Source organism: Rhagoletis pomonella, unplaced genomic scaffold, assembly GCF_013731165.1.
Source record: "Rhagoletis pomonella isolate Grant_MI unplaced genomic scaffold, Rhpom_1.0 Rhpom_scaffold_00010, whole genome shotgun sequence".
Taxonomy (NCBI): domain Eukaryota; kingdom Metazoa; phylum Arthropoda; class Insecta; order Diptera; family Tephritidae; genus Rhagoletis; species Rhagoletis pomonella.
The window spans coordinates 20,358,524-20,385,715 of NW_023458564.1; the positions used below are offsets into that span (position 1 = coordinate 20,358,524).

Here is a 27,192-nt window from a genome sequence, read left to right on the forward strand (position 1 = left end):
AAACTGCGATATTTTAGTAACTACTGGAGATTATTCACTCAAAATTGATATTTACAATAAGTTTTAGACGAAAAATAAGAATATTATAAATTTTCGGAAAATGGGCGTAGCCACGCCCACTTATGGTTACATGTGTATACCTTGGTAACCACTGCACCAATTTCTTCCAAACTTGGCACAGTGGTTGGCCTTGGTACATCATACTAAATGGCCGAAAATTAAAAAATCGGACAATAACCACGCCCACATCCCATATAACGGTAATTTAGAGAAATACAAAATCTTCGATAAATCAGTAAATATTAAAGCTAATTTATTCAAAATTGATGCTTGACAATTCTTTACCAAGAAATACGTTAATGGTAAAATTTTGGAAAATGGGCGTGGCACCGCCCACTTATGATCACATATATGTATATCGGTAACCGTTCTACCAATTTGTACCAAACTCTTTTTTTCTATTGTGCTTGCCACATAAAAGCAAAACGTTGAAAATTATTGAAATCGGACTAAAATTAACGGTAAATTTCAGAAATGCTTGAAACTTCAATATTTCGAAATTTACTAATTGATTGACTAATTTACTCAAAATTGATATACCCCGGCTTACCATCTAGCGGTTGCTTTCGGAAAGGTTGAAAAACATATATTTAATACTTGCGCCGGGTATTTAATGTTCGGCTCCACCCGAACTTGGACTTTTTTACTTGTTTTTACTGATGTTTTCAAGCCGGATTGCAAATACTTCTGAACGCTTCCAAAAACTGTTCTAAATTTTGAAGATACCTCGAAGGTAGCAATCAAACTGAAAACTGCAATGCCGAGAGCATTCAATGTGGTGCAACTGATTCTGACGTCGCCTATTTCTTCAGCTTCATGTGAGTGATCATTCAGTAAATTGAAATTGATTTTCAATAATTTGCGTATGACAATGGGCGATGATTGTTATTATCCTCTGCAAAAGACGAAGGGGATGAACTCGGTATTCCTGATATTGTTAAACATAATAAAGAAAGAAAAAATGCCGCTCTTAAAGCGCAGAAACAAAAAAAAAACAATTATCATAAAAAGGATTTTGTTCTCTTTGACGTGCGTCAAATGGTTTCAACGCAATTTTTTTTGATTCTTTTATTAAAATATGGTTCATGCTTTACCAAAAACCATAAAGATATGAAAATCAAACTTTCAGACTTTATACAGAATTAAGAAAAATTCCAAACATTTTTATTTTAATTTTCAACTTCTTAACCAGAATTTTTATAAAATTGTTGAGTATGCAGTTGCAAGACTTATAAAATTTAAGTAATGTAAGTGCAAATTTTTAGCGGCTAAAAAATCGCATTGATTTTTATTATATTTTTTTTAACGGCTTTTTGCACTTTTTCCCATATAAACATGAATTTCTTATGGAAGAATATGCGCAAGACCGTTTGCGAAAAAAGATTAAATAAAAATCAACGCCAGTTTTCCCCAATTTATATGAATAACAAGTAAGAAAGTCTAAGTTCGGGCGGAGCCGAACATTAAATACCCGGAGCAAGTATTAAATATATGTTTTCCACCTTTCCGAAAGCTACCGCTACATGATAAGCGGGTGTATAAATATTAAGTAAACTAGCATCCTTAAATTTCGAAATATTGAAATTTCAAGCATTTTTGAAATTTACCGTTATATGAAAAGCGGCCGTAATTTTAGTCCGATTTCAATAATTTTCAACGGTTTGCTTTTATGTGGCAAGCACAATAATCATACCGAGTTTGGTACAAATTCCTAGAACTGTTACCAATATACATAAATGTGATCATAAGTGGGCGGTGCCACGCCCATTTTCCAAAATTTTATCATAAGCGTATTTCATGATAAAGAATTGTTGCAACCGTCAATTTTGAATAAATTAGCTTTAATATTTACTGATTTATCGAGGATTTCGCATTTCTCGAAATTACCGTTATATGGGATGTGGGCGTGGTTATTGTCCGATTTTAAAAATTTTCAGCCATTTGGTATGCTGTACCAGGGTTAACAACTGTGCCAAGTTTGGAAGAAATTGGTGCAGCGGTTTCCAAAATATACACATGTAACTATAAGTGAGCGTGGCTACGCCCATTTTTCAAAAATTTTTAATATTCTTATTTCTCGTCTAAAAGTTATTCTAAATGTCAATTTTGAGTGAATTATCTTCAGTAGTTACTTAAATATCGCAGTTTTCGTATTTCTGAAAATTACCGTTATATGGGAGGTAGGCGTGGTTATTGTCCGAAATAGAAGTGCATGTACAAAGTTTCGTTAAGATATCTCAATTTTTCAGGTAACCTGATAACAAGATAGGTTTCAACACCCACAATATGAATTTACTACTTTATGGGGAGCGCTTCAGTACACCCTACAAGTTTTAAGATGTAATTCTAGCTAAATTTATGGAAAAATTTCTTAATATTAGAAACAAGGTAATCAATTCCGTCAGTTCACAGCAAAGGAATTTATAACTTTTTCAATTCCTCAACTTTAAAAAAAAAGTTCTTTATTCCATTACAAGGAATTGAATATTGTAATTGGAATTAGTTATGTGTTAGTAATGTATTTTTTTCAATTCCTTTGAAAGGAATTGAGAATGAAATAAACTTTTTTCAATTCAGTTGAACTGAATGGGAAAATAAAATTTCCAATTCCATTAATTTAAAAAGTATGTAATCGAAAAAAAATTTTAAATAATTTGTGGACTATTTATTCGAGTTCTTAGTTGCTAAAAGCCTTGAATACATAATTTATACCTAAATAGGATCACTACACTGAGGGAAATAATGCATAGTAAAAATAAATACTTTATATATGATTACGCATATTTCATTTTCTGTACACTAAATAAATAAATAAATAAATAAAACAAGACTAGAACTGTCGCGGTAAAATTACAATGCAACTAATAAAATTGCAAGAAACAAGGTACAATAAAAAAAATTTCTAAGGAATTGGAAAAAAGTTACAATAATAGCACGTACATAATTTATTCCAATTACCATACGCAATACCTTGTAATTGAATTAAAAAAAAAAAAATACATTTGAAATTACTTCTGAATTCCTTTGCTGTGGACTGAAGGAATTGATTTCTAATCAGTCTTATACCATGTTCTGACCGACAACGAAAACACTTTGAAGACGAGTTTTGGGATTGTGGGTTGAAGGCTGTTCACACCGGCTGTTAGTGTTTTCGTTGACATTTCTTACATCCTCTGATTACAGTTTTGCTACACAAAAACAAAACCAAAATGCTTTTCCCTCATTTTCTTTTCATTAGCAACCTCTTACTTTCATTCTTATTTTACTTTGGCCCGCCAATTAACAATAAATACGAAATGGCATATTAAAGATGATAAAATATGACTTCCACTTCGGGAAATAATCGAAAAAAACTAGTGAAGACACCGATTGGAATGAGTGGAACGTGAGTTTTCAAGTAGTTTTCAGCGAAAACTGGTTTTCGTTTGACACATTTTACATGGACGAAAACACACGTTTTAGGTCGAAAACCGGTTTTAGCAACGAAAACATGTTTTCGATGTCGGTCAGAACATGGTATTAGTGAGGAATGTAATTGCAATTGTAATGAGCAGAATAATGTTACTCATACGCCATGTACGACGAGTATGGCCATACATTTTTTCATTCAAAATGAAAACTTAAAATGAAAATATCGAGCCCTAACCGCCAAAATAACGTAAGCGAAAAATTTTTCTTTTGATGCAGAAATATTCCTAGAGCATCTAGATGCATTTCTGCATCAAAAAGAAAGTTTTGAAAAAAATGTCGCTTACGTTATTTTGGCGGTTAGGGCTCGATATCTTGGCGTGTCTCGGCCTAACGTCAGCCCCTTGTAAAATGGAGGAAAATGTTTTTTTTTTGGAAAACGCAAAAGTATTAATACCAAATCGCGGGTGCTCTATCTTTTGGTCATATCGCCGACTTCGGGGTTCGACCGAAAGTGGCTTAAACTGGCCGGAAGTCAATTTTTTACTAGGCTATGCATGCTTTTGCCACATATTCGCATTCTGCGCATAAAAATATGCAACTTTTGTTTGAAACTTTTTTCTCGAAAGTGACTTTTTCGACCTCTAAATGATCTTCGAACTTCAACTCGGCCTTGACTTCTTAAGTGAACGAAATTGTTTTTATTGGGAAACGAAAAAATACGAATCACCAAAATGGGGGGTGCTCTGGTTTTAGTCGTATTTCCGATTTCCGAAAGTGGTTTAAATTGACCGGAAGTAAATTTTTTAGATGGGACATTCGGATTCTGCGGTCAAAATACATAACTTTTTTCTGAAGGTTTTATTCTGAATTGGGCTTCCGGTTGAAATAATGGACCTTCGATCAGTTTAACGGTAGAGCATCGCTAACTTGGTGGTTCATATCTTTGAGGTTTTAAAAAAAGAAAAAGCATTTTCCTCTATTTTAGAAGGGGGACTGGTGGTCTAGGACACCCTGTCAAACAATAATGGATTTTTGAGGAAAAAACCTAAAAACTCCTAAATACCAGGTTTTTTTAAAGTTCCTGACTACAGGTTCGAACTCAACGTCTTGGAAAAAAAAACATATAGGAACAAAGTGGTGTCCAATTTTACCAAAGCGTGAGCGTAGTTTTGTCCAGCTAGATTCGGATTTCAAACCATGGCGCGCCGCCTCCGAACGGCATATGGTTTTAATGAGAAGTTTTTTTTCATGGCAGAAATACACTCAGAAGTTTGCCATTGCCTGCCGAGGGGCGACCGTTATTAGAAACAAAATTTTATCTGGATGTTGCGTTGACCAGGGATCGAGCCCTGAACCTACCGAATGCCACGACCACGGCGGCTGCCAGTCCACACGAGCTTTTGAGAAAAAAAAACAACGAAAAAGTACTATACAACCCTTCAATGATGGCGGAACCAACGCTTCCGCTTACGCGCTTTTATCGCCCGCACGCGTCCACAGATCTCTCGCCATGCATCCTTACATGCACACACACACATTACGAACAAAACACTTGACATCACACTTGGCTAAACAACGACGCCTACACACATGCACACAAGCGAATCAAATTACACTTGTTAAATTTCTAATCCTTTTTCTGGGACATAATCGTTCGTTTTGTAAGCCAATACAAATGTATAATTCCACACATTTTAGCCACTTATATTTTTTTTACTTAAAATTTGATAAATCTCTTTTAGGTAATACAATTTCCACCCTCTTTTTCCACGAAAATTTTCCTTTTTATGTAAAGTGAAAAGTTGGTAAACGGCCAACAAGGCAGTGAATAGTTTATTTCAAATGAACGGTTTTCGAGATACATACATATAGATAAAATTATCGTTTTTGTTTTTTGACTTCTTTCGGAAATATTGCCATTAATCTCGAAACCCGGTCTTTGGAAACAAATGATTATCATATTCTGGCTCTGCGACCCCTAGTCAGTCTATCATTAAAAAAACAAAGTCGAGTTTTGTCCGTTTTTTTTTTCAAAACTATTGTCAGAGGCACTTATAAGCAAGCATTGATGATATGATTTTCGCGCTTTAATCCCATACGGATAAACTAGTTATTGTCAAAAGTCGTATATTTTAGCAATTTTCTTTTCTTCTGGTAGCGAAATTCTCATTAATTGCTAAAGCACACAAGTGCACACATACACACATATAAAAATATATAAATAAATGTATCCCAGCAGCGAAACTATGAATATAATGCAATCACATTACAATATGCATGAATTGCTTCTGAAATCTAATGAATTCCATTGCATATTTGAAAAGAAAAAGGAGGCAGTGTAATCAAATGCCATCACTTGTCACCGATGAGGCATCAATGCAGAAAGCATTCCATTTGCTGCTGGGATAATACTGCGTAATTTAAAGTGTAGTTGTTCTTACACACTCACCTCTGCCACAATGCTGCTATTAGATTTTAAATCCGCACAACTGGGATTATCGCTGGAATCGCACACAAAGCATTTTATCGCTGCACCTGAGATTATGCCAAATTTTCGAATTTAACACAGACAAATGGGAAATGCAGAAGAGATATGTAATAGAGTAAAAGTAGTTAAGCAGATTAAATTATTTAATTAGTAGTTTTTTTTTTTAGATTAATTTGAATGTACTCAATTATGTAATACACTTTATTGGTTTATTTGAGGATAAATAAGTAATTGCTTGATTTTTTAAATATTTGGTTATAAGTTTTTATCACAATAATTGCAAAAAAAAAATTAAAATTAGTTCACTTAAGAACAAACAAGTATTGAATTTGCAATCGAATAAGCAATGCATAACTTAATTTGAACACTCTAATGGCCAAATTTTTTTTTAAGACATTCTTGATCTGCTCGATTTTGGTAGTTATCTAGCGATTTTTTCACATACCCATAGATGCTGGTAAATTTATTCAAATACCAGTAGAAATTTGGTTAAGATCAATTAATGGAGACTAAAATTAGTATTAAAATGCAACCTCGTTTTATAGCATTGTATGTATGTATATGAAGTGCTAACTTCTAGCCACTATCCAAAAATACATAGGAAAATTAAATTTTTTGAATTTTCCTGCTGCTGTTTCGTATAATTGCTGTAAAATTGTTAAACATACGAATTTTTTAACCGTATAAGAATATATCCCTTAAGAAATCTTTATAAAATAAAACTATAACGTTTACTTAACTTTAAAACTTTACCAAGTAAGTATGTTTTAATAACCGATAATCTTTTCTCAACAAAAATTTTTAATTTTTTTTTTTACTTCTATTCGATGTTTTTTATAGGTTTGTTGTAAAACATTTGAAATATCGAAGGCTAAGTGGCAGATCGACCTATCTCTGCAGCCGGTTCGAAAACGCCCTTATCTCAGAAAATGGCTCAAGAACGCCCTGCGAAAAAACGATAGGTTATGCAATGTTCTAGAGCGCTTCCTCTTTCACAATTGCACAGTTTTATCACCCAAACTAGAAGGCTGGCCATCGTTTGCAATTAATTACTGAAAACGAACAGGACACAGTAAAGCCTCTTCTTTGCAGATATTCAGCTTTAATGAAGAGCAGGAAAATCATACCAAGAGCATATATGAGGTATCCTTTTTTAAATAGGGACGCAAATTCTGAGGAGTAACATCGATACATCGAAAACATAAATATCGATGCTAAAATTCATAGGCAGAAAAAAAATCGTTACAGCGATGGTTTTCGATGCTTTACAATTTACAATGCAATTAGACAAATGGAATACATATGAATTCATTTTCCACTATTTATTTCACCTTCCTATACTTTCCTATAAATACTTATAGAAATAGTAGTAATGTAGAGTAAAAATGTATACTATCGTTAGGCCGCCGGGTTCGAAATTTATAAGGCCTGATTTTTTTTGAGATTCTAAGACCCTGCATAATGACTATTTTCTATCACAGGCGGGTGGTACGTTCTTTTTTTCAAGCGTTGGGCTAGCATTATCAAAATTGGACACCAAAGAATGAGTAATAAAAAATTTTTGAAAAATAATTGTAAACATCGATAACAAACATTGAATTTTGAACCGATACCATCGATATTTCAAAAATATCGATACATCCTTTGCATCCCTAATTTTAAGTAAGTTGCATCCCTAATTTTATTATGGATCCTTTCATGAAATAAACTAACAGGTTTTTTTTTGTCTTTTTTTTTCTTCGAGATATGATATGTCAAAGTTTAATTTTTTTGTGATTCTGTTCAATTGTATACTTCGTCCAATCGGTATATCTCGGATTCTACTCAACGTAAAGCCTTCGTCTAACGTCGTTTTTTAAGCTAGAGAAACAGGCTAAATAATTCTATGTGTAAGGTCCTCATGATTGTCCTTAAGCTATTTTAGTTATAAATAGTTGCATTTTTTGAAGTTTATTTACATAGTGAAGACCAGTAAATTAGGGATCTAAAATCACACCATCGTAATCCTTGTTTAATTATCTATAAACCCATGTTTTAACAAATGGCAATTTTTCAAGAACAATTTTAAAATATTTTTTTTATGACGAGTTGTTTTATTTTGCGAGACTAAATTTTTTTGTTTAATTTGTTTTCGAAAACGTATGATCAGATATACTACATATGTACATTAGGACGGGTCAATTTTTGTTTGACTATGCGCCTATAGCGCAGGAGGATTCTACGTGTAATTGTAAACAAATTTTCCGAAGAAACCATGGGTCTAAAATTAATTTGGAGTTTGCCAAATTGCCAAAATAGTTTTCAAGGAAATGCGAAAATTTCACCGTTGCGCCCTCTTGTGGAAGTTTTAAGAAAAAGATAAGTGCATAAATAGATTCCTCACACCAAAAACCCACTTATAGCATGATTTTATACAAAATTTAAGCACTTCTTTACGACACTACGGCGAAATGCTAGAAAACCTATTTTCGCAATTTGGCAAACTCCAAATTGATTTTAGCTCCATGGTTTCTTCGGCAAATTTGCTTACAATTACAAGTAGAATCCTCCTACGCTATACGTTGATAGTCGAAAAAAATCTCCCATACAAATAGACCCGCCCTAATGTACATACTACAGTAAGTGCATTGTACAAAATTATATTCTTTTTTAAAAGCCACAGTTTTAAAAGCTGCAAAGATAGAAGGCAAAAAATCTCCATACAAAAAATCGTGGTTTTTAGACACTTCAGCAGCGCGTTGCCCACCCCTAAAAATGCTTATATTTTTTAATCTTTTGTACAATACTCAGGAAGTGAATTTTATAAAAACCGCATGGTCCTCATAACTGTCTATGAAATATTTCCGGCACTGCTCAAAAATATATATATTATAGTCGATTCTCGAAAGTATTATTTTAGTCTAAAGCTCGCGCTCACTACTTAAGCTACGACAATGTTATTCATATTTTTTTAAATCCCATAAAATGCGAATGTGCAGGGAATTGCGAAAGCTACGCTTTGGGGTCCAAGATAAGCCGTACTTATCAATTTTATCAGTTTGTAAAGTTTTAATTATTATTTATAAATAATAGATAATTTAATTAATTTAATTAAATTTTTATTTCAAAACACTTCAAACCATATATGCAATACTCCTATATTGGCAGTAAGCTAACTTCTCAATGTGTAAGCATTCCGAAATCAAAGCGAGACAGTCTAGTACCGTTTTTGTCAATGTATCGTGTACTTGAGTGCCGTTTTTGTATATGTGTTGTGTACATGTTTATTTATAAACGTATGTGTTCCTTTTCTTTCGTACGTGTTTATTGATATATCTGTACTGTAGTGTTTTCGGACGGTACTAGCTCTTACTGCCAATATAGGAGTATTACATATATGCTTCAAACATATTATTACTCCACCAATTTTTTATTTTTTTTTGAATTTTTGACTGTTTTTTGTACTTATCAATCACATTTTCTGAGTTTTTCTACGATATTTTATCAGTGCGAGTATATTTCCCCAAAACTTTGTTCTTCAGTTTATTTTTATTTTATTTTAAACTATGTGCGCGTATGTACATATATAGCTTTCAAAAACTCCAAAAATTCCTTTTGAAATTCCACTAACCGTTATGCACGCATTGCAACACCAAGATGACCGTTATGATAAGCGAATGCAGCTCACTTGTAGGCGCGTCGTAGTACCGGCACATTGTTATCACTTTAGAAATCGAAATTTCACTAACTATAGGCCACAAAAGAATTTTCACAATTTCATTCGAGTTCTCGACTATCGTTACTTTATTTAATGCTTTTATTTATAGAAAAAAATCTCAACTTTTAATAAAAGTATAGCACACAAAAGTATGCTACTATAAACGAGCACTTTTTGCACTGCGACCCACTGAGCAATCCAGCGTTAAAGTCTCTTCTTGGCTCTACTCAGAACATATTTAATTTTTTTTTTCAAAATTTTACGTTTTCCACTTTTTGGAAAAAAATGTTTTTTTCGGCGTCATTTTGCAGAACTTTCTTTCTCCTTCTCAGGAACTCTAGAACTATTGAAAAGCTACTTAGATCAGAATAAATTTTTTTTTTTTTTTAAATTTAACTTTTTCCACTTTTTCGAAAAAAGTGTTTTTTCGGCGTAATTTTGCAGAACTTTCTTTCTCCTTCTCAGGAACTCTAGAACTATTGAAGAGCTACTCAAAACAGATTAAATTTTTTCTTTTTTGTTTAATTTAACATTTTGACAAAACTGCATAATCAAAATTTTGCTACGAAATCTGATTAGAAAATTGAAACTTTTCAACAAAATTTATTGAATTTTTCTGAGTTTTGCACAAAGTTTAGACATTTAATTTTCGTGTTTATGTGGTAGTATGAACTACATATATATTTTTATAAAATATTTGCGAAAAAAACAAACAAAAAAAGGCGCGCGAAAAGGACATTTGCATCGTTCCGCCAGGTAGTTAATACCGGAATTTCGATCTGCCAATTTAAATTTAGACTTGAATTCGTTTAAAGAATAACATATGAAAATTTCAGACTTAACCAAATAATAAAAATTTCATTGCTCTCGTCACACGTTTGGGGCGTTCTGCCACCCTTTTACTATCGGCTGATCGTCCTGCCAATGTAACTTGATAATTGTGGACTATCAGAGCCTCGTGGGTAAAATTGCAGCCTTAACTAAATCATATTTTTGGTCGATGATTTTTACAAGTTAAGGGCGTTCTTCCTCGCAGTGCTACCCTCCCCAGGGTCTAATATCACGGATGCCAACTCAACATACCCCCCGTAACGCGCTGGCAAAAAATAGGCCTTAACTAAATGATCTCGAAAAAATGTCACTGGCTCTTAGACTATTGCCATAATTATGTATATTGTAATACAAATTTTATGAAATTTTTTTTTCAGAGATATGGAGTTTATAAAAATTTGTTTATTATTTAAATGCATTTTCCTTATAAATATTCTTCATTTCAAAGGTGAATCCCACCGATTTCCATCTTCATTTCGCGAAAGAGACAGCGAAAAGTTTAAAAAGCATACGTCTCGCAGACGCGGGATATCAAAGCAGGGTTAAATTGTTATACACATGAAGAAAGTTATATAAATGTGCATAAGGATGTAAATGTGTAAAAATATTAAACGCCAATATGTAATCACTTTTAAATAATATGGCTTTCAGTTTAAGGCGTGCGAGATGAATGCGAATGGTGCTACGTGGCGTATACGTTACATACGCAACTAGTGTTTTTTTACCTTTGTAACCGACTTCAAAAAAATGAATGTATGTTACCGCATAGCTTTGGACCACGTGAACCGAGTTATATAATACTAATTCGGTTTAGATTTGATCATTGGATCCTGAAGATATTAACGGTACTCTTAAATTTTTATATGAGAATTGAAGTCGGTTTTTTTTGCTTATTTTAGTTCATATCTATTTTTTTAAGTTGTATCTAAATAAGTAAAATTTCTTGTTGGAATCTTGTTCTTCATACAAAACTGAAGGTAATTTTAAATCTTGTGAGATTCGCGTGCTCCTTTTGAAAAAGGTGCGCGACATGTACATATATGCATATGGAAGATTTTTTAAAAAGTAGTTTTTCGCTTTTAATTCAAAAAGAATCAAATCATTTAGATAATAATGCTAAGGAAAGTACCTGAGACACGGATTAATATAAATTCATAGTGCTAAGTATTAGAACCCGAATGATTTGCTTTTCGAATCGTAATACAGAGTAGACTCCCCGTCTTCACTTCCTCCTTTGCCACAAAATATCTTCCATCGCCCCCAAAGAGTAAAAAGACCTCCTCAAAAGGTAAACACTCCTTTTTACCTTTTTTACTTCACATTCTTATTTTTTTCGATACGAAATTTTGAGGAAAAAGAGGTCGAAGTGTTAAAAAATCGCTTTTTTGCAATATTTTAGAATCTCTGGCAAATAAACAAATAATGATAGAACCATTTAGATAGACTTTAGTTAGAACTTAAACTTTCACCTACGATCCCTGCAAATAGCATCCCTACACCTTGACCCTAAGGTCACTTATAGTAATTTGGTGAACAGTAAAAACTGATCTTGGCCCAATTTTTTTTCTTTCAATAGCGCAATACACCAGTATTTTGTTATCGTTCAATAAATGACTATAAGTGACCATCAGGTCAAAGTGCAGGGATGGTATTTAAAGGGACTATAATCGAGAGTTTTAGCTTAATTTAAGCTTAAGGTGAAGTTCTATCAGGTTTTCATTCTTTGCTAAAGCTTCTCAAATATTGCAAAAAAGGCGATTTTTTTACAATTTGACCTCGTTTTTCTCAAAATATGGATCTGATGAGAACTTTATACTTACGGATTCATAATAAGCACAAGCAGTGTTGTCCTGTTTAATTAAACCGTAGGATGGAACAAAGAATTCCTTTTTATTGCATACTACCTTAGTAAATATAAACATGCGGATTTCTGAAATATGAAAAAGTTTAAGCACAGGTATATTTAAAGCTAAATTCATGATGTATGTTTCAAAAAATAATGTTGATTAATTTATATACTTATTTGAATTGAGTTGAACTTTAAAGTTGTGTGAAAATTATAAAAAAAAATCGTTTGGTCACATTGATTATCCTGCAAAGAATTTTCAAAATCGGGTAACGGAAGACATACCACAGACGCCCGAAAGTTACGCTAAATCCTTACATTGTGCATGATTATAATAAATTGTGCAAAATTAATTAATGAATTATTGCGTGCCGATCTCCAATATGTCTACAACATTTTCATATATCCTATAGTTTTGAAGCTAAGTATATACATACATACATGTGTACGTATGTAATTAAGAGTCCGACCGATTAATCGGCATCGGCATCGGCATCGGCTAGTATCGGCACAAACTTGAGCATCGGCCTTTTTTCGCCGATTCTTTGCCGATTCTTTGGAATTTCTTTTCAAATGTTCAGGTGAAGCGACAGCCAACATTAAAAAACATTTGCAGACAGCGCACAAAAATGATTTTATTTTTTGTTGAAGGTGTTTAACGTTTTTTCCATACAAAAGCATGTGCGACAATTTTCTTTTATATGGAAACACTGCCAGCAAAAAAAATTGCCAAAAATTAACGGGATTTTATATCAGCTTGAAACTTGCACTTCATTATACTAGAATGAAATGGTCTACAAAACTGCATACCAAAATTCTGATTAAAAAGTTTGAAATTTTGGTGAAAATAAGCAGAATTTTTCTAATTTTTGTACAAAGTTTGAAATCTGAATTTATATGGTGTTTGTTGTATACCAGCTAGAATTTTATAAAAAAAAATAATAAACATTAAATAAAAAAGACAAAATCGGTCAAAATATCGCAATTCTTTTATTTTGTGGACCACTATATGTATGTACATACATACCTAGCATATAAGTTCTTATGCATTGAGTGCAAAAGAGTGTATATTGTTGTTTGTGTGTATGTTCCTAAATATTTTTTGCTTAGCACCATAAAAAAAGTGTTTTACGTAATGTACATAAATGTGATATATGTACATATATTTTTACACTTGCATATGTATGTAAGTACATACATGTGTATGTAATGTTGCATAACAAGCCAATTAATTCAATTATTTCTTTTCTTTTGTTTATTTTTTTAACTCCGTGAAATGAACTAATTTTATGAATTAATACATTTATTTGTAATTTTTTATGGAATCGGCATCGGCCGATTCTTTCCCCATATGCCGATTAATCGGCATCGGTACCTGAAAAAAAAATTGGAATCGGTCGGACTCTAATGTAATTCTTTGAGGTAAATTTTAAATTTTGAAAAGTTTTGTTTAGGCCTATTTCAAAATTGCAGGTAGTAGCACATTAAGTGCCACTAAAACATATCAGGTCCATTCAATAACTTTTCCAGTAAGTATGTACTTACAGCGAGAGCGTACAGGGAAAATAGATAGCAAAATAGAGAGGAAGAGAAAATTGTCCGAAAAAGTTACGAACGCAAAACTAGGAAAAACTTACAACTAACGCCATTTTTACACTTTCTGATGGTTGAATTTTGGCGTGCAATTTTCTTTTTGATTGGGAATAGTATCTCCCATCGCCATACAAATCAAAAAATATAATATTAGATTTAAACTGTTCATCCATATTTTCATTTCACTAAATTTGTTTCATTAAATCATCCACTTAGGGCCTGTTTTTCAGGGCAAGCTTAAACTTAGATAACGAAAACTGCGTTTTTCCTCAACAGCTGGCTGACATTTGATTGGCTAACCTTAATTTAAACCAGCCAGCTCGACTGTTTAAACTAAGTCTAAACCACAGTCGTGACCTGAAAAACTGGTGCTTAACACGTTCGCTGCCATGTACACCACCGGTGCGTCACACCGATTGAAAGTACTGATGTGACCTCTGGTGGGTAACACGGCACTACTTATATACAAGTATGTGTTAGGTAGGTCCCACGAGACCCACCGGTAGTTACCCTCACACAAATTACAACAGAAAATGTTAACAAAACACACTAAGTAAAGTAAAGCTAGTAAAATTTTTGCATGCAAGAATTTGCAACTCTCTCAGGTTGTTACACTCTTGAATTCGCTCTCTGTTGCAAATTTTTTGAATTATTTGGGTAGAAAATATTTTACACTTTGTAAAATGATTTCCAATTCGGAAATTTTTTGCAGAGCTTTTTCTTATGATAATATGAACTTTTCTAGTGGGAGTCTTGATTTGTAGGCCAAAGTAGACAAATATAGTACACAAAAATGCACATACACATATTCAATGAAAATAAAATTTCTTACTACAAAAATAAAATAATTTTGTAACTTGCCGTTGTACACAGCTTAAGACATACAAGTAAGATTTTAAAGTTTTTATGAGATCTGCAATAGGAGAAAAAATTGTTAATAATAACAATAAAAGAAGCAACAAAATAAGTACGTACATATTCTAAAAATTCATTCATTCAATAAAAAAATTGTTTACGAAAGTTTTATTTTTTCATTAAAACTACTCTGTTCAAACGAGGGCCGTAACAGTTAACACAGCGCACGGCAGTGCGCGAGTGACGAAAGCAGCCACAGTAACATGCTGAAATGACTCGCTATATATATACACGAGATTTGGAAGTTTTTATCCAGACGTCCAATCGACATGTTTGAGATATCGTTGGAAAGGTATTGCAGAGTGTGTCCAGAAAACGTATTCAAGCTTCACAAACGATTAACCGGATTCTTAAAAATTAGGCTAAAGTGCTGCGAAACAAAAAATGTTTTTTTTAAGGGGGCATGTGGGTACACCCAACATATTTAGTGTTATTCTATAGGCCAATACCTTTCAAACTATACTTTATATATTAAGTTCCGGCTGCTACTTGGAAAGATATAGAGCTAAATGTGTTTTGGTTCGCGTCTCCACTACGAGATGCTTTGGTATGTAGTGGCGTCTGTACGTACCTTCATTTAATTTTCTTCAAACTTTCAGGAATTAAAGTTCAAAAAAAACTAAGAAGGTTTTGTTCCAGGATGGTTTGATTCTTATGCCTTTCTGGGCGTGGCTGCTGCCTGAAATTCGAAAAAAGGCAACTTTTTAAATAACCACTGAGGCCGCACTACTCAGTCCATGTCATTGATGTGGATATCAGTAGAAGGGTCTTCAAACAAGCTATCGGACACTATCTTTCGTGTTTATCAAATATAAATATGTCATAACGTTATCGCCTGAAAACTAAAAATCGGGCTGCTGAAAAACTACATTTCGGGCATCTTCTTAAAAACTGGTCAGTCGATTTTATACTATGTTTCCGCAAACCTAGCCCAAAACCTTAGCTTTTATCTGGTATATAGCTATTGCGATTCAAATTGAAAAAATGACGCTCCAAAAAGGGTCAAATGGTTAAAAATTAACATATCCATCTAATTTGGTTACTTTAAGATATAAAAATAACATACCCAGTTCCCCGAAAAAATTGCCCATTTCCCGATTGCCACTTAAACCGAAATTCCCTGCAAACCGTGGAATTTCCCGCGAGTTGACAAGTTGAAGAAAACTACAATTTGTGTATATTTTAGAGTTTTTTTCAGTCCCATGCCGAAATTGCAACATTTTCCCCATTTTAATTGCAGGTATGTACACAATATTTAACTATGCTACATGGGTTTATCACCCGCACTTAACCTACCTGGGAAGACGCATACAATATTACCTACAGTCGTACATAAATATGTATGTATGAATGCATTTAGTTCACCCAATGTGCCGCTACTACTTACATACATATGTATAAATTGCCACTGAGCAAAACTACTTGAGAAAAAAGCATTAATTCAATAGCACGAGTGCAACATCGTACACGTAATAGAAGTAAAACTTCTTAAAAAAGCACATGTGAAGAAATCTTATCAAAAATAAACTACGAGACAATCAGACGAATACAGTTGTTTATTGTATCCAAAGTTGGTACCAAGTTGATAAGTCTTTATCATTTCTCATAAGTTTTTGTTTATTTTTAATTTTTTCGAGTACAAAGGATATGCTCATTCTATTTCGCTTTATTCCGTACTCGAAAAATTATATGTTTCAATGGGCACATCGATTTGAATACATAATTTAGGTTTAGATAATATGTTTAGCAATTTATTTGAGAAAAATAAAACATTTAGATTATTGTTTGTATTTTCGTCGATTTTAAATTTGCTACCGCAAAATAATTGATATCAAATAAAACACCACTTTGAGGTAAACTTTTCGAGTGACGAAAGCTGAACTAGAAACACAAAATTTATGATATTAATTTCGTGACGAAAATTAAACGCATTTTTAACTGCCTTTGAAACGTATGGAAAATCTTTTTTTATTTATTCGGAACGTTGTGAAATTCCGTCTACTGCTAGAAATACAAAATAAAAAACAGAACTTTTACAACGATTCGTACGAATCAAAAAGATTTTCCCTACGTTTCAAAGGCAGTTAAAAAATGCGTTTAATTTTCGTCACGGAATTGATTTATAAATTTTGTGTAGAGTTGCATAAAAAATTGAGTGCGTAAAAGTCTTTTTGACGAATCACATTTCGAATTAAATTCATATTTGAAAAATTTGGTAAAATGCTAGTTGTAAAATGAATCTTGAACGAACCAGAAATGCTCGCTTAATACATAAATTGTTTTCCGAAAACTTTCCATTGTCAATTTCCGGGATTTGGCAAAAACCTTATATTTGACTCAACAAGTGACTTAAGGTCAACAGGCAACAAAAACAAAGTAATGGTAAAAGTTAGCGGCATTTTTAGTACATAGGTGGACTATTTTACCCCTTTAATTTAATTATACATGCCCTCTTATAACAGGTAATTTTTAAAGAAAAAAAAGCCGACTTCAAAGCTTATACATATTCAAAGTTTATTCAATGATCGGCATTAAACAAAATTAGGTTGTGACCACCTTTGCGATAAAAAAGAATTACCGTAACCAGTTAACAAGGTCCGAAGTTGTCCGGTATCATATTAAAAAAAAATATTGCAGCCGGTTAAAATGATCGAAAGTGAAAATAACCTCGAGGCTTTTTCTAGTTGAATTAGAGTACATGTATATACGTATATATACTTCATTACATTATTATCAACGCAATCATATTTTTGGATGCATTATACGTGCGAAACACCTACAAACACACATATCTTTTCACTTTTTGGCATGATTATCGAAAATACGTACATACGAAATGTATCTTTTTTATGACAATCATGGAAGGTTTGCCTTTACGTACATACGAAATCATCAACGCATGCTTCAGCAATAGAAAGTGTCGAATAACAAAAGTAAGCCATTGTTTGGTTGGTTGGTAGCTGAAGTGCGTTACAGGGCATAAGCAATTGAGGTGTAGATTAGAGATGGGCACGGGACTAAATATTTAATATCGATCCCGCCCATCCCGAAACTCGATATTTAAGTCCCGAACCCGCCTATCCCAACGTTTTTCAGAATTGTAACGCGGGTACCGCGGGTCCCGAAATCTATCTCTAAAGCAGGCTACAAACGGACAACAAATTGAAACGATCGGTTGAGATTTCAACGTGTGTGGCGTGGTTTGCAAACCGATCGAAGGTTGACAAAAATGTTCATGCTTTCAAATTAATTTTAAATAATAAAGAAATATCTGGCATCTTCCGATTATTTTGTTTGTTTTGCTTTGCGGTTCGTTTTCGTCTCAATAAAAAATTAAAAGTTCATATTTCAAACATCGTTCTTAAGGAAGATTTTGTGAATTTGCGGGGGTTGCGGTTTTATCGGGAGTATCGGGAAAGGGTTTTGGTCCAGCTCCGCCCGCTATATTTTTACAGATCTCCCCGATACCGCCCATTCCGGCCAATTTTAAATCCGTGCCGTGGGTCCCGTGGGATCCGCTATCCCGCGCCCATCTCTAGTGTGGATCACTTGAACTTGTTTGCATGCAAAGTCGAAGCTTGAATATCGACTAGCTCAAAGCGCCACACGCATAACAATCAACGAAAAGTATGTACATACATATAAATGAAAAATTAAAAGCCGAATACATATCCACATATGTATGTACTGTGTACATTAGGGTGGTCAAAAAAAAAGTTTAAAACGTTATGCTCTCACTGCCTAGAATTTTCCTAAATAGAAAAAACCCTTTTTCGTAGAAATGGTATAGAATTCTTGAAAATCGATACTTTCGATCGACATCCCCTGTTTCTCTTCAGAAGACTTCCGAATAATAATACCCCATTATTTATTTGACCATTTTTTATTATAAACGATTTTTCATTGCATTTTTGAGGTTTTCGGACGACCTATAAAAATAGTTACTATTAAAAAATTATTACATAAACAAATGTGTATTGCTACTGGAAGTTTCCTTAAGAGAAAAGAAGTTTCCGATCGAAAAATATGGATTCTCAAAATTCTATACCATTTCTACGAAAGTGTTTTTCTAACATAAAATACAGTTCTCAAAATTATTATTTTTTTTAAAAAAAAATCCTAGAGTTGAGAGCTTAACGTTTTAACCTTTTCCGCCCATCATGAATTTTTGGACCACCCTAATGAGTATAGACATCTTTCACGCGCAAGCAATTGAGGTTTCAATTCAAGTCGGGCCGCGGGTACTTTCTAATTTGCAATCAAATAACAACTTAACGTTAATTCGTGTAAAACCTCAATCACATTAAGTGAAAAAATTATAACTATTTTTATTGAAACAAGTAAGCATAAATATATATTAAGGCAGTGTCACTCGATTGGGCATTTGCCCAAAATTTGGTGCAACTCGTATCCCAATCGTGTGAATGCACAAATATTTCTCTTGTATTTGTACAAATGTACCAATCGTGTGACACTGCCTTTAGTGTGGGCTAATTTTTTCGACAGGGCGAGAATATGATGTATTTTGGAACGAAATTCTATCATCCCTTGACAAATTTCGTTTCTTTCAGAACAAAATATAACTTTGAAGATTGTAAATCGTCTTACCCCCTTTGTAACGCAATTTGCAAAATGAGACGGAAATTCGTACCAAAATATATCTTCGTAAGTTCCCCTATCAATTAAAGGTTGCGAAAAAAAAAACAAGTAAGAAAGTCTAAGTTCGGGCGGAGCCGAACGTTAAATACGCGGCGCAAGTTTTAAATACATGATTTTCACCTTTCCGAAAGCTACCGCTACATGGTAAGCCGGGGTGTATCAATTTTGAGTAAATTAGCGTCCTTAAATTTCGAAATATCCAAGTTTCAAGCATTTGCCGTTATATGAAAAGCGGCTTCAATATGTGACAAGCACAATAACCATACCAAGCTTGCTACAAATTGGTAGAACGGTTACCGAGATAGATGCATGTGATCATAAGTGGGCGGTGCCACCCCCATTTTCCAAAATTTTATCATAAACGTATTTCTTGGTAAAGAATTATTGCAGGCGTCAATTTTGAATAAATTATCTTTAATATTTACTGATTTATCGAAGATATCGTATTTCGCCAAATTACCGTTTTATAGGATGTGGGCGTGGTTATTGTCCGAATTTAAAAATTTTCGGTCATTTGGTATGCTGCACCTAGGCCAACAACTGTGCCAAGTTTGGAAGAAATTGGTGCAGCGGTTACCAACATATACACATGTAACCATAAGTGGGCGTGGCTACGCCCATTTTTCAAAAATGTATAATATTCTTATTTTTTGTGTAAAAATTATTGTAAATATCAATTTTGAGTGAATAATCTCCTGTAGTTACTACAATATCGTAGTTTTCGTATTTCTGAAAATTACCGTTATATGGAAGGAAGGCGTCCGATTTTCCACATTTTCACGCCCGAAAGAAGTGCACGTACAAAGTTTCGTTAAGATATCTCAATTTTTACTCTAGGTATCGTGTGCACAGACGGACGGACGGACGGACGGACGAATCTGATCATTTATGTATACATTTGCCTATATCTATCTCTATTCGTTTTGCCTGTTACTTGTGCACAAGTGTGCTCGGGTACAAAAACTAGGCCTGATTTAGAAATATGTCTATATGTGTAATTCAAGGCATATATAGCACATATCTGTATGTACATATCGTCGTCTAGATAAAATCATGTCACAAGCGCCATTTTGACGAGATATTGAGGAAAAATTTATCGTTTTGTCGAATGTCATACAAAGTGGCTGCAAAACTATTAATAAATGTAGCGCACAACAAGATTTTATTTACTAAAGAAAATCCTTCTTAAGCCCAAAAATAATTAACAATAAGGGCTCTCTGCAGCTCTCAAGAAAAATTAAATATTCATACTATATAACACACAAGAAATGAAAAAGAAATTTTATTTTATCAAACTTTCTTAAATCAGTATGCAGCTCTCAAGAAAAAAAATGCTCTCATATTTATTTCTTCGAGCAAATTTTCAGTAACTGCAAAGAACTTTTTCAAGCAACAGAAATAATGAAAAATATTTCTTGTGGTTTTTCTTGAGAATTGCAGAAAGCCCTCAGCACAATAAAAATAAAACAATTTAAGAATTTCGTGATCGAGCAACATTCTCCGATGCAACATTCTCCAAACTTCAATCGGGATTTCCCAAAACATACCGAAATTAACTATCATACGACAATCTTTTACCCAGGCATGTACATATTGCCTGCAAACCTTCGTAGGCTAAGAAAACTGTATTGAACTCTTTCCCGTGGTTCTGTGAGATGCTGAAGAATACCAACTCCCTTTGAATTGATGAGCTGGGAGAATTAGCCAACTCTAGGTTGTCTATATTCTATGCTTAAAAAGTTGGTAAATAAGAAACGCAATATATGAACATATGTATAAAAAGACCAAAAAAAAATATGTTTCCGGAAAAAGCAAAAAAATCACTTGAACTAAAATTTTTAAATAATTTTGAAAAGAGTTTATGTATTTCATTTACATAAAACAATCCGTTCTTGTACTTACATATATATTTACATAAGTAGGTATGTATGAGGAAAAATTTAAGAATCGAATTTTATTAATCTTCCTGTTTGCTTAAATATATTCTGCAAGCACAAAGTAGATATGCCAGATAGAAAAAAAAAATCGTTTTTTGAATCGATTCGAATCGAAATAAAAATAATCGATGCAGGAAGAAATCGTCAAAAAATAAATCGATTCCCCAAGATCGATTCATATATTTTACTTTATATATAAAGGAACAAAACACAGCGGTCTGGTCAGTATGGGAATTACAAATATTTATTGCAATTAATTGTTAAAACTTACATTGTTCATAGCGGTTTCAATATCTACATTTATCCAAAAGCTATCAGCTAATAAAAAAAAAACTGTAAGATAAGGTTTTTCTATATTGAGTTAGAAATTTCAAAAATTCTTAGCCCTACATAAGGAAACGGTAAAGTTTTTTCGAAATTTTGTTTTTGTTTTTTAACGCAAACGTTTGCTTCAAAACAGAGCGATATTTTAAAAACGTATATTATACATACACTGGCCCAATAAAGCCAGTTTTTTTGCAATACAGACAAGTTATGATTTTTTTTTTTGTTACCTCTAAATCTCACTCATTAATTATCCTTTTTAGAAAAACATTTAAGAATTCTGTTTTTTAGGCTATAGAATTTTACCTTAATAGAGTGCAATTTTGATTTGTGGCAATTTTTTCCACTGAAGATGTTGCTAATTTGCTCCATAGCTCGATGTTTTTTTTTTATATGGAAGAAATGTGCCAAAAATCAACGCTAATTCCTGACATATTTAAGCATGCACATAAAATTCAATTGGCTATAGAACGGCATACTTAAATATTTTTAAAGAATATAATTAGGGTGTGCTAAATTTTAACGAAAATATCCACAAAGTTTGAAACTCCAATTTTTGCAGTTTTTATTGTAGTATGTATTATTACCGATAATTTTATATAGAGTTTCCCTAATGAGTCCTGCAGTCGGAGAAGAAAGAAAAGCAGGTCATTGAATTCTTTGGGCTTTGCTTTCTCAAGTTGAAAAGGTGGGAGTGGCCAAGCCGGCATTTTTTGTACTAGCCTCAAATTCAACTCTCTTAACAATTTTAATGATTTTCTAGGGCAAAACGTAGATCAATAAGCGCATCCATTAAATTTTTTGGATTGATTCACGGAACGAATTGGAACTAATAAATTGATATTCGATTTAATCGATTTAAAAACGGCATCTCTAGAACATAGTAAAGAACACGGTAACGAAGCTATGCTTTTATTTAAGTGATTGAGCGACTTACTGACTGACTGACTTAATAAATATTCTATTGAACATTCGTGTGAATGCGTGAATGTGTTGAGTGTTGCTAAATTGAAGCCCAAAATATACATACACGCATATAATTATTATTGATTGTTTTCTTTCATACCTACATACATACATATGTACATATTGGTGCGAGTGTATGTACGAGTATGCGTGTGCACGCGCACTTCAAGTCAAGTTCAAGGACTGCCAATTAAATAAAATACGCAGCAACAATTGAAAACCAAGAGAAGTCAAAGTCAAAGCAGTCGAGAAAATCGGGTAATAGTGAAGGTATATGCAGACAAAGAGAAGATAAAAAAGCTACAGAGCAAAAAACATCGATAGTAGTACATAGCTGGTTATATTAAAAGCAAAAGTAAAATAAAAGCAAAGCGGAAATAAGAGAAGTAGAGAAATATTAAGATTCTTATCTAGCAAGCACTTGCAAATATAAACATGTATTTATATGTACATATGTGTATGGATGTATGTACATATGTTAAACTTATTTATAAGCACATCTTAGGGTGGTTCATTTTTTTGCTGATCAATTATTGCATATATAGCAACTTTTGATTGACCTAAATTAAGTAAGTTTACAAATTCTCAAAACTAAAACATATATTCTAAACTATTGTTTTTTAATCTTCCTCAGTTGCGAAATCTAGGAAAGGCCTAGAAGTCATTTTTAATGGAAGTCATTTTTAATCCTGAATTAATTAAGCTAACTGAAAAAAGTTCTTCCAGATAAGCGTTTCCACCAGAGCTCTAAGCAATTTTCGGCTTATTAGACGTTCTCTTTTTCAAGCCAAATGAAAATGTAAGTTGGCTAACTGGTTGCAATGCAAAACAAACAAATAAAAGCGCACAAAAATTGTATATTCTATATACATATATGAATCGCCTACACGTATAGTTAATAAAAAGCCAGCTACATATTCAAGTGAGCATAAATTTAAATGTATTTGTATACATATGTACCTACATACATGTACATATCTAAACGCCAACTGCGACTTCTTTCTTTTCGTACTTGAATAACCATTTTTTTTATTACAACTTGTATTAACTGCATCGTCCCTACATCACGTTACGCCTTGACCTTTTGCATACTTACATATAAAAATAATCATGAACAACAAGATTTTTTATTATTAGCATTTGGCCAAAATCAGCGAAATTGCAATGAAAATATTTCGTAAATTTTTAATAGTACGCCTTTTTTTAATATTTTAACATGCAGAGTTTACGTATATATGTGTGTGCATTGAATGGTCCAAAAAATATACCCTTTTGTTTATTTTGAAATCAAAGGATATTTACAGGTCGCTTAAAGTTTTCCATGTATTTAATATGAGGAAAAACATTTTTTCATGGAAATGGTACAGAATTCTTGAAAATCAATATTTTTCTATCGGAAACCCTATTTCTCTTCAGTCTCCTCCAATGATAATGCCCAACTGTTAATTCACAATATTTTAAAATTAACTATTTTTATAGGGGGAAAAAAATAAACAATTAGGCTCTGTTATTATTGTCTCAAATGCATTTTTTGACCTCCCTAATGTACATACATACATATATGAAATGAAAATACAGCACACAACGTTTCTACATACGCATATATTTGCGAATACAACCATGGATAACTCCAATACCATAATTGTGGTAAATACATTTTTTATAATTTATTAGCTATAAAGAAGGACCATAATTTTAATGTCTAGAAAAAAATTGTTTTCACTGACCCGGTACTAATTGTAATTTTGTAGGACGAAAAAATTTAGTTCCGGATCAACTCGTTAATTCGGAATTAACTGCAGTTGATCCAGATTATTTTTCGTTTTATAAAAACCTGTTGCCTACTGAAATTAATAATAAACCCAGCAAGACATCCGTGATAGCCGAGTGGTGAAAGAATTTTTACAGAGATTCGGTAGGGCCCAGGTTCAATCCCCTTTCCTACTAGTTCCCAAAAGTAAAATTTTGTTATTTTTATTTTCATTTTATTTTGCATTTCTTTATTTCATATTATCGCATTAAAAATAATATTGAAAGGAACAAAACAAATTGTTAAAAAAAAATTCCCGGTCCCGGTCCCGGTCCCGGAAAATGTGGTAGATTTATGAAAAATGTGGTAGATCCCAGTTTTAGGATAGTTTATTATTTATTTTTCTTTTTTTTTACATATAACATAATAGGCAGTTATGGTGTCGAAGAAATTAATAGTGCCGCGCATTTTAACAAGTTTTGACTATTTTCCTTTTGTAAATAAATCCAAATTTCAAACTTTTTGCATAAATTATAAAAATTGCGCAAAGTTTCATCCAAATTAAAAACTTATTATGCAGTTTTATAGCCCATTAATTTTTAGTATCTAAATATCCTCTCAACTGGTGCATTGTCAATCGTAAAGAACTTACAATTTTGTAAAATTTCAATTTTTTCAAGTTTGTCGCCTCGAGCGAGTAGCTATTTAGTGGCGCAGGTTTGTTTTACGACCCGTTAGGAAACAGGCTGTAACCCGAAAAGGCTGCAAAATTACTCTTTCTTAAATACAATGTTCCAATTTTTTAATTTAAGTACTAAATAAAAAAAAAAAACATTGTTAAAAATTACTAACTTTTCCATTTTCTTTTAAAACTTAATCGGTAATTTCAAAAATTTCATAAGTCACACAATTTCGGGATTTAAGGGATGTTTTTTGCTGAATATAGTACTTGGGTTTCAAGAGATTAAAATGTAGAATAATCATTATTATTTATTAATATCAACAATGAAAAAACCCGGATAAACTGTCCTTTACTTATATCAGTTTTGGCAAGAAAGAGGGTTAGTGGTAAACACAAACAAACCAATCATATTAACCAAATTTTTATTGATATTACTATTAAGTTACTTTTACATTTTTCATGTTTAAATATTTTTAAGGTAGAAAAGCGTATTCTTCATCATTATCATCTCGGTTATCTTCAACATTTGCGGTTGGCCAGCTAAATATGTTTTTCGATAATTCTATCTGGAACTTGTTTTAAACAGGTCTGTTAACTTTAGATTACGATTACTAATCAAAACGATTACATAGGTTCGGTAATCGTAATGATTAATTCAATGAGTGCTTATAACCGAGGAATTAGTAATCACCCTGCAGCAAAATTTAGAGGCAGTCTGGTAACATTAATGAAACTTTTGTACTTATATACATACGTAAACAATTGAATGCAAAATATAACCACAAAATTTAGTTAAGAATTTCTGATGTACAGGTCTGTCAGTCTCTCTAGCGTTTTAGCAAAAGCGTTTTTAGCATAAACGAAATCCCTAGGGGAAACATGAGAGCCTTTTCCGGCCTTCGGGAGGAACACAACACTGACTACCCTCCAAGCCTTGGGGATGTACCCGGTCCACGCGCAGTTTGCATAAATAGAATGCAACCAATTGCTCAACACCCTCATAGCCCTTTGCAGGTGAGCAGGTATAATGCAATCGGTCCCCGGCAGCTTTAATGGTTTGAACGAATTTATCGTCCAGGCCATTTGATGGTCGTCCAGAAGATCGGAGAGGTACAGAACTTGGGCGAGATTCTGTAACCAGTTAGCGACAATTTTTGACACATGACATAAATGTTTTTGCTTCAAAAAGTGCGATAGCGATCCGAAAATTGTCGCTAACTAGTTACAGAATTTCCCTCCTGAAGTACAAAATATCGCAAAGAAGTACTTTTGCCTGTACTTCGAAGTACGAAGTACAAGAGCGAAAAAAGAAGTACTGTACTTCCGAAAGAAGTACGGTTGGTCACATTATATATACTATGTAGTTAATACCGTCATCTAGAAGTGCATGCAAAAACCACTTAAGTCACTGACTGTTGTTGTTTAAGTAATGAACGTCTTTTAAGCGGTATTTTTTCAATACGAAGAATTGGTAGGATACGTATCTAAATTTAAGGAAGTGTTTGCGTCAAAAAAGTGTTTGAAAAAAAGTGAGTTATTTGGTTTTTGAAACGACCGATTAAAATAGTTTTATTCGTTACCGAAATTTTGAAATGTTTTTTTCGAAACCTATTCAGTTCAAATGCGATTGATCAATGTTAATCAAACTTTCATATTTTCATCAACATTTTAAATTTTTTAGTCCGAATCTTTGTTAAAAATTGATTATTTGGCTAATCGTTTATTCACATAGTATTTCTTTCTTCGATTAGTCCTTTGCTTTTCTAATTCCCGTTTTGTTTCGTCCAGAGAGAGAGAGTTGAATTGTCTAAATAAATACAGACCAAGTAGATATGTACAGAATAAGTCGCAAAACTCGAATAAAAAAGAAAATCGAAACCGTTAAACAATCTTCAAATCATCTCAGTGTGAATGTTTCTTCAGGCGATATTTATTCTCCATTGAAAGGAATTACGACTTAACCCTGTCATTTGAGTTGCTGTCAAAAAGCAAATCTTTTTTCAGACTTACTCAGGTTTCTTTACGACTACGCT

At 32.9% G+C, this 27,192-nt stretch overlaps 1 long non-coding RNA gene across 4 annotated transcripts in view; it reads right to left on the minus strand.

Annotated features, from left to right (window-relative positions):
- Nucleotides 1-27,192, minus strand: part of LOC118746156 — a 95,857-nt gene that overhangs the window by 40,808 nt on the left and 27,857 nt on the right. Inside the window, exon 3 of one of the 4 annotated variants that reach the window (XR_004993788.1) lies at nucleotides 5,925-6,006. The exons of 1 other annotated variant lie outside the window; for it this stretch is intronic. This is a non-coding gene — a long non-coding RNA (uncharacterized LOC118746156). Of the gene's footprint in view, nucleotides 1-5,924; nucleotides 6,007-12,313; nucleotides 12,418-14,800; nucleotides 14,840-27,192 lie in introns of those variants that run through there. 2 more of the 4 variants (XR_004993787.1, XR_004993785.1) reach the window with 2 other exon arrangements.